The sequence below is a fragment of the Globicephala melas genome, chromosome 10 (genome assembly GCF_963455315.2).
Source record: "Globicephala melas chromosome 10, mGloMel1.2, whole genome shotgun sequence".
NCBI classification, from domain to species: domain Eukaryota; kingdom Metazoa; phylum Chordata; class Mammalia; order Artiodactyla; family Delphinidae; genus Globicephala; species Globicephala melas.
The window spans coordinates 29,941,161-29,949,433 of NC_083323.1; the positions used below are offsets into that span (position 1 = coordinate 29,941,161).

General features: G+C 39.1%; 1 long non-coding RNA gene across 1 annotated transcript; it reads right to left on the reverse strand.

The window, feature by feature from the left end:
- Positions 1–264: 264 nt before the first annotated feature.
- On the reverse strand, positions 265–4,418 carry LOC115852546 (uncharacterized). The gene is made up of 3 exons (XR_009565608.1): positions 4,290–4,418; positions 3,985–4,067; positions 265–412 (listed from the first exon to the last, which is right to left on the reverse strand). It is a non-coding gene; the product is annotated as an uncharacterized lncRNA (long non-coding RNA).
- Positions 4,419–8,273: the final 3,855 nt, after the last annotated feature.

Sequence of the window (8,273 nt, forward strand, 5' to 3'; positions counted from 1 at the left end):
TTGGTCTTCAGCAATGATTTCTACATTACCAACTAATTTCTGTCCTTTTCCCTCATTATAAAAAACATCCTTTGTCCCCCAGTTGAATAAACTCCCATCTTTTTCATTTTTTATCACCTTCATCACAGTCATTTATCACCTATATCACTGGACACATCCATCTACATTACTCTAAGCCCTTTTATCATAACAATTCTAAGGATTATCAAATTTAAGTTAAATTTTGGTGTCCCTTTACACTGACCTTTTTGTGGAGTTCCAGGGCCTAGGAATGTTGGGAGAGCTGATAAGGATATTGCAGATTGAGTTTGACGAAAATAAACACATACAAGTTGCCATCCTCATATCATTCAACTGTGTGTTTTGATAGAAGTGGCCTTCATAATCACTATCAGTTGAACTTTGGGGATTTCTTTTTCCTTTAAAAAAAAAAAGCATAGAAATAATCAACAATCATGTCTGCTCTTGCAACACTCTCAAGCAACACTCTCAAGTTCCTAGCTATTTGTAATTTAACAAATAGTTATAGAAATTTCCTACTAAAATGCAGAGACACACTACCTGGAGGTGGTGAGGGCAGTGCAAGGGGACGAGCCCTCAAGCAATAAATTTAATTTAAAAAATAGGTCAGATGACACGCAAACAAGAATTATTTAACCAAGAAAAACTTTTGAGCATCGGCAGATGGCCGATACAGTCGATATCGGCTGATACAGTCGACCTCCATATCCATGGCTTCTGCATCCATGGATTCAACCAACAACAAATCAAAAATATTCAGAAAAAGAGAATTCCAGAAAGTTCCCTAAAGCAAAACTTTAACATAGCATTTACATTGTATTGACAAGTATTTACATTATATCATGTATTATAAGTAATCTAGAGATGATTTAAAGTATACAGGAGAATGTGCGTAGCTTATATGCAAATACTATGCCTTTTTATATAAGGAGCTTGAGCATCCGCAAATTTTGGTATCTGCGGGGGATCCTGGAACCAATTCCTTGTGGATACTGAGGGCCAACTGTGTTTCCATTCTCAAATGCCACATTATCACATTATGGAAATATAGGTGTGTCTGTGTGGCTGGATGCCTTCTGGGAAGAGAATTCTCTTCCAGTGAGCATACTCCATGGGAAATCAAATTAAAATCACCCCATTCATATTTCATGGCTTAAGAAGTCTTACTGATGACCAGTCTCTCCCAGAATAATTCAAGTCCCCCTGCCATGTTTCCAAAGTACTCTGCTTTTATTATCAAGTCACTCACTAGATCATTTGTTCAGGGTTTATCTCCTCAACAAGAGATGAGCCCCGTGAATGCAGCCATCACATTTGTCATGTCCAATACTGCATTCAAAACACCTACCGTGGTGCCTGGCACATAGAAGTTGCTTAATCAACATTGGAAAAAGCAGAGGTAGGGTGGGGGGGAGAAAAGAAGAGAGAGGGGGAAAGGTTGGTTCTTTGCCTCATATATTAGTTTTTTGTAGCTATACACCAAATCACCCCAAAAATGGCAGCTTAAAACAACACACATTTATTATCTCACAGTTTCTGTGAGTTACACATCTGGATATGGCTAAGTCCTCCCGCTCAGAGTCTCTCACAAGACTACAGTCAAAGTATCAGTCATATCATGGTTCAACTGGGGCTGGATCTACCTCCAAGCTTACTCAGTAGTTGTTGGCAGGATTGGTTCCTTGCAGGTTGTTAGACTAAGGGCCTCTATGACTAGTTGGCTATTGGCCAGAGGCTGCCCACACTTACCTTCTTGCCACATGGGCCTCTCCATGGGGCAGCTCACAACATGGCAGCTGGCTTCATCAGAGTGAATGAGATAGCCAGAGAGCAGCAGTTAGACGGAAGTCACAGGTTTATAACCTAGTCTCAGAAGTGATATCCCATTACTGTTGCTATATTCTAGTTGTTAGAAGCCAGTCATTAAGCCCAGCCCATGCTAGAGAAGAGGGGGTTACATAAGGACATGCATACCAGGACTTGGGAATAACTGAGGACCATCTTAGAAAGCTACTTAGCACACTTAAGCAAGGAATCCAAATAAGACGAGTTGACCAAAAAAATCTCCTGTTTGATAGGATTGGGCTAATTCAGACTATTGTATCCGTCTCCACAATAGGGAAAATTACTCAATATGGCAATAATAAATCTATTTGGCAAATGTATATTAAAGCAATTATTATACACTCAAATGCCACCTGACTTAAAGGTATCCTTTGGAAGTGGTTATAACAAACCTGACTTGTATCTCAAGCAAACCTTTTCTACTACATCTGAGAAATTGAAATGGTCAGACTTTGGTAACTGAAGGAAATCTGGACAGAAGACACACATTCCAGTAGGAAGCAAGTGTGTTTGTTACATCCTCCATATTTCTCCTGACCCACAAGACATGCTGTGTGGTCTGTAAGAGAAAAACATGTACATGTAGGCAGAAGTCCTGAATAAACCAAGAAAACTATTTGTGGGTGGCTTAAAAATAGGTGGGTCTCTTTCAAGGGATTGGGTGTGCCACAATCTTGACCAGCAAGTACATGCTAATGGATCCATCTACAGCTCTGTAGTCTAATACCTGCATTCCAAACAAGCAACCAGGATATTATTATATACACCCTAGTCTTAAAATCGTTTTAGATCATTGCTCCTTTTCATTCTGTCTGGAACCCGTCAGGTATTTAGATGGGGCCAAAACAAGCAGTTATGTGCAAGTCCTTAAAAACTCTCTGATGGTTTAGCTCTTTAATTATTAAGTTTCTTCAGAGGCTTTAAGCCAGAGAAAAAAGAATTAGAGCCAGTTACTGTGTGTTGGTGTGGCCCTGAAAATCCTTTGGCTGCTGTAGAGGTGCTTGGAGTTATCCTGAAAGCTTTATCATAATCCAATCATCCTCCCAAATTTGGAGTTGCTTTTATTCAGGCACATTCAGAGGTCAGCCTATAATCCAATGTCACTGCAAAGAGAAAAGGCCTGATCTTTTTAAACCCCAAACTAAACCCCCAACCTAGTAATTCATGCAGAGCATAAGGACCGTGAGATGCTATAAAACAAAATCCAACATCCCAAATAATCTCTCAGGATTTCCACTAACACATTTGCTGTTTACAAAGGCTAAACTGTATTCAAACAGTTTATGCCACACTATCCATGAGACTGCATCATGGCATGTACAGAAGAGAAAGCGTTATTATTTTACTAAGAATCTTGGTTTCTGAAGTGTCCGTCTTATCCATGATCATTGCCGCTATGCAACAGCATCCTTTTATATGCTCTGCACTCAGAGGAGCAACATCACTGATAAATCACAATGTGACCGCCAAGCTGTTAACTCAATGACTCTGGGTGAAGTTCCTATTGGGTGGAAGCATCTGTAAAAAGCTGCTTGACAACAACAGTACAAACCAGCCTCTCAGATGAAAAGGTCCCTTTTTCAAGTACCGATTTGAGGAGGGTAGACTCCATTCTATGGAAAACAGTCTTTCAGGAACCAGCTTATTCTTTACTCAAACGTAGATGCTGACAATCTATTTTCAAAGAAACATGCATTTATTGTCTCATTCTATTTTTTCCCTCATAGAGAAGACCTAAGGCATATTAAAAATAAGTAAGCAAAAAATAAAGGACTACTTGATTTATATTCAGTAATGCACATTCAAATTTTGAGCCCCCAAGGAATACTTTAGAAGGGGCCCTGCCAACTACCCTCCAATTACATATTTTCTCCTATTTCATAAACTCTTTATCCACCCTGGGAAGATCGCCTTTCTGTGGGATTCAAAGAATCAAAAACATCCACATGTATGCACACAAACCAAGTTGTGAAAACACAGGCAGGATGCTGTGGAAATCTACAGCTATTTAGAAACTATTACCAAGTAAAACCCTTAGTATAGAAAGTTAGGATACAACTTATTCATAATTTCTAAGCCTCAGTTTATTCATCTATAAATGGGTATAGTAACACTAACCTCTTAGAGCTGTTGAGAGAAGTCAAGAAGATCAAGTGTGTGTAGCACATGACTCAATTCATCTCCACCACTTCACATCCGTACTACAAAACAGAGTGAAACAGAGTGATGTGTTAGAGAACTCACAGGCGCTGTAGTCAGGAAGAGCTGATTAGAATCTGGTTCTGTCACTTACTATTTCTATAAACTTGAATAATTTACCTAACCTCCCTGGACCTTGGTATTCTTGTCTGTAGATTGGGGATAATCATTCCTACCCAGTTGGGTTTGTGGGAGAATCAGGGCTAAAGAAGTAAGAAGCTTACCTTCTGCCTGCCATGTAGAAGATGCTCAATGAAAGTAACCTCTTTATGGCCAGTAACATGATTCCATTTGCCGCTCAGTTGGGATAGAAATTCTGAAGTCATGAAGGCAGCACTTCAGCTGTCCCCAGGTTATTTCATTCTCTTTTGTTCATGTGACACTGAGCAGTTCAGGGAAACTGACAAAATGAGAATACCCAAACTTATCCCATGGTCTGGATCCAGGAAGTGTCAAACCTCTGAATCTGAGAACATTCTTGCTGGGGTAAGATGACAATGGCTTTCCAGACAGAAGTGATACCTGCTCATCACCATTAAATACATAGAGAAAATGTTCCCATGCTTCCCCAGATAATTATTGAGTGCGTAGGATGGGCTCAGAATTACGCCATAGTTTTAAGAATAGTATCACTGCTTGTTTTCTTCTCAAGAAAAGGTGACAACAGCATCTGTATCCATTTCCATAGCATCTCTTTCTCCTTTTATGGCTCTAGCAAGATAATGATAAAAATAATAATACCACGTCCTGGTCGGGATTATATTGAAACAATTACTTTTGGCTATAAACATCAAATCATAAGAGCCATGCCACGGCCTCCAGGGACCTCAGTGTGCAATAGATATGATCTTCTTCGGATGTCTACATGAGGACATCCCTTAGAGGATATCCCGGAGTCTGTTTGCATTTCCATGGGAGTGAGACAAGCCCAAATAATCAGTTGAGAGTATCCTATCTACTCAACAAGAATGGACAAAGAATAGAGAAACTTGGCTTAGTATAATATAATTCACGTCTCTGGGTTACTATTCAAAATCCTTAAATGTTGCAAATGAATGTCAAAATGGTGCTCCTCAGAAATGTTCAGGCAAAGTGCTCTGTTTGTAAGCATCTGAAAGCTTAGTTTCCTCATGTGATCGATGAGAATAATGAACTTATTACCATCAAAGTGAATGATCTTTATAATAAATAGGGCCCAATAAAACCACATATTAGTATTGTTCTCATTGTCATCATTTATTGACACAGAGATTAAAAGCTGCTGGATCTATTCGTATAATTCACATTAGTACAGAGCCTTGAATGCCAGGTTTAGGGGGTTAGATTGTGTCCAATCACAATAGATAGTTTTTTGTCTTGTTTTGCTTGTTTTTAACAGAGGATTATATTCTTTTGACTGAGTTTTTAGCAAGATTAGCAATAGTAGGCAGAAAGGAATGGTGAGAATAGAGAAGGGGCATGAAGGCTGAGAGATCAGAAAAGAAGCTTTTAAAAGAATCTCTTGTTTTATTTCTCTAGAGAAGCCAGCCCTTAGTGCAGCTTGTGACTGTGGTGCCAGAATTTCATTCAGAATTCACATGCAACGTACTGAGCCACTTCATTAGCCTCCCTACGTGCCACACTTCTCATTAGTCAGGGAACTAACCCGCTCCAGTGTCAAAGGGTGGCCAAATGGCAAGCAGAAGGGGCCGAGGAACTGTGACAAGGGCGTGCAGCTACCCAAGGTATAGGACGTCACTGCTGAGAAGCGACAGCCGTACCGTCCAACCTGGTCTGCAGCAAGCAGAAAAAGAACAGCATCTTTGGAGCAAATGAAGCCTGAAGACCATGAGGTGAACAGGCAGTGTCACATGCAGGAGGTACAACCAGGAACAGCAGAGAGTCATTCGAGGGCTGGGCACTCAGCGGGGGTGACACAGAGCACAGGGTGTGCTTCAGTCTTCTCAGTGACACTTATCCACATGAATGGACACACCATCTGTGGTGGTATTTTTACTGTCACTGTATTGCTTTGGCTTTTTTTTTTTTAATATGAGAAGCAAAGATCTATATATAGTCTAGATATAGATATATAAACACACATACATACACACACACCACAAATTGTGCTTTGCAAAATACAGATTTAATGCCTCCACTGAAGTCTGCAAAGCATTTTTTCTTGAATTTATAGCTGATTCCCTTGTCAAGGACTCATCTGCTTTCATAACTTGGTGGAATATTTTCAGATCACAGTTTATTTATTCTTTTGTTTTCAGAACCACTTCATTACATACATCAGTGAGGTGGCATGTTTTTACTTTCTGTACTCAACAGAAGCTGAATTTTTAATAAAGAGAAATTGGAAAAGTAGAGCACTATTAAAAAATACAGAATTCTTCTCCTGATTGGGCTCTGGTGTTTCCTCACCCAATCATAGGAATCGTCTTTTGCAAAGGAAAAGATTTTGGTGTCTCTTGGGGCAAATTTAGCAACTACCATAGTTGCAAAAGCCAAATAAATATGTGATCCTGTTGAAACACAAAAATCAAAATGGCAGTTGTTAACCTCTCTTAAAAAGCTCACTTCTGTACTGATAGCTAGATGATTCATCTTGAAAACAGATGATGTAAACTTGAGGTATCAATAAATACAGTACAGTACTGTGAAAAAACAAAAAACTCACTTCTGCTAAAATACTGCACCAGCCATTTGCCAACCTTTGGCAGATAAACGTGACATTTCCATTGCCACATAGACAGTAGCAACTCTACCAAATATTCTAAGGTTCTTGGTGGTATCATAACACTTCGTGACATGACACTCCATCTCCCCGGCCTTTATTATGCAGTAGCAACTCTGAACACTCATTAAATATATATGTCACTGCATATGTTTTCTAGTCCTATAGATTTGTTTTATGAATAGAAAAATACCAGAAAAAGTTCTCCAAAGCTTTGTTTCTTCAGAGAAGTGCCTCTCTTTAAAATAAAATCACAAAATAAAAGAGAAAAATCTTGCTAGAATAATCTGATCATACTAACCTAATTGCCTTTCTTGTGAGATCTGAGTAATCTTAGGAATATGGTTAATGCCTTTATGTTTGCTCAATCTTGATAATGCTGATTTATCTTGACTATTTTATCAAGGTTCCTAGTCTTGCCTCACAGGACATGCTCTCCAATTTAATGGGAAACTGTCTTAGACAGTGGAACTGATTTTCAGCCCTCTAATCGTTTGCCATAATGAGATGGAAGCCAAGAAACTAAAACCCAATCAAGGAGATTTTATTTCAAGAAAATTTTGCAGATGTCCCATTTCAGTCTCAAGGAAGACTCTGGTATCATCATTGCTGTTATCACTAACAATGATGATAATTGTGCACCAGCTACCACTTTGAAATAGTAAACATGTTTGCTGATAGCTGTGTTTCTCTTGGACCAGCCATTCATTAATTTATTCAATCAACAGATATTTCTTGAATGACTATTATGTGCCAGGTATTGTTCTAAATGCTAGGGGCACAGAGATTAATAAATTACCATCCCTTCCTTTGAGTTGCTAATAGTTTAGGACAAAAAATAATGCCATGGACATTTATAGCATAGATCAGTGCTATAAAATGTGTATCCAAAGTGCTCCATTTAAAAGGAGGGGACAAGCAGTTGGTCATGATTGCTGGGAAGGCTTCACAGAGCAGGTAACAGTTTCATATTCGAGGTGAGAATGGAATGATAAATGGGGAGGCAGAACATTCATTCTTCCATTCAACAAATATTTACTGAATGACTACTGCATGCCAGGTGCTAGGGATACAGCAGTGGTCAATCAAAAACTTCTGCCCTCATATATCTTTTATTATAGTGAGAGGAGAGTAATTTAAAAATAATAATAAATAGACAAAATATGTGGTTTTTCAGGTGATTGTAAGGCTTACACTTATGAAAAACAAAGGGAAGGTATCAAGAGTGTCACGAGTAGGAGAGGTTACTATTTTAAATAGTATGGCCAAAGAAACCTTCCCTGAGATAACGACATCTGAACAGAACCCTGAAGGAAGTAAAGGAATGAGCCATGCACATATCTGGGGAAAGAGCCTTTCAAGCAGAGAACTGTATGTGAAAAAAATCCCTGAGGCTGGACACGGCTGCCATTTTTTAGAAATATAAAGGAAGCCAGTGTGGCTGGAGAAGAGTAAAGTGAGATCTGAGAGTCAAGTCGCACCTTGG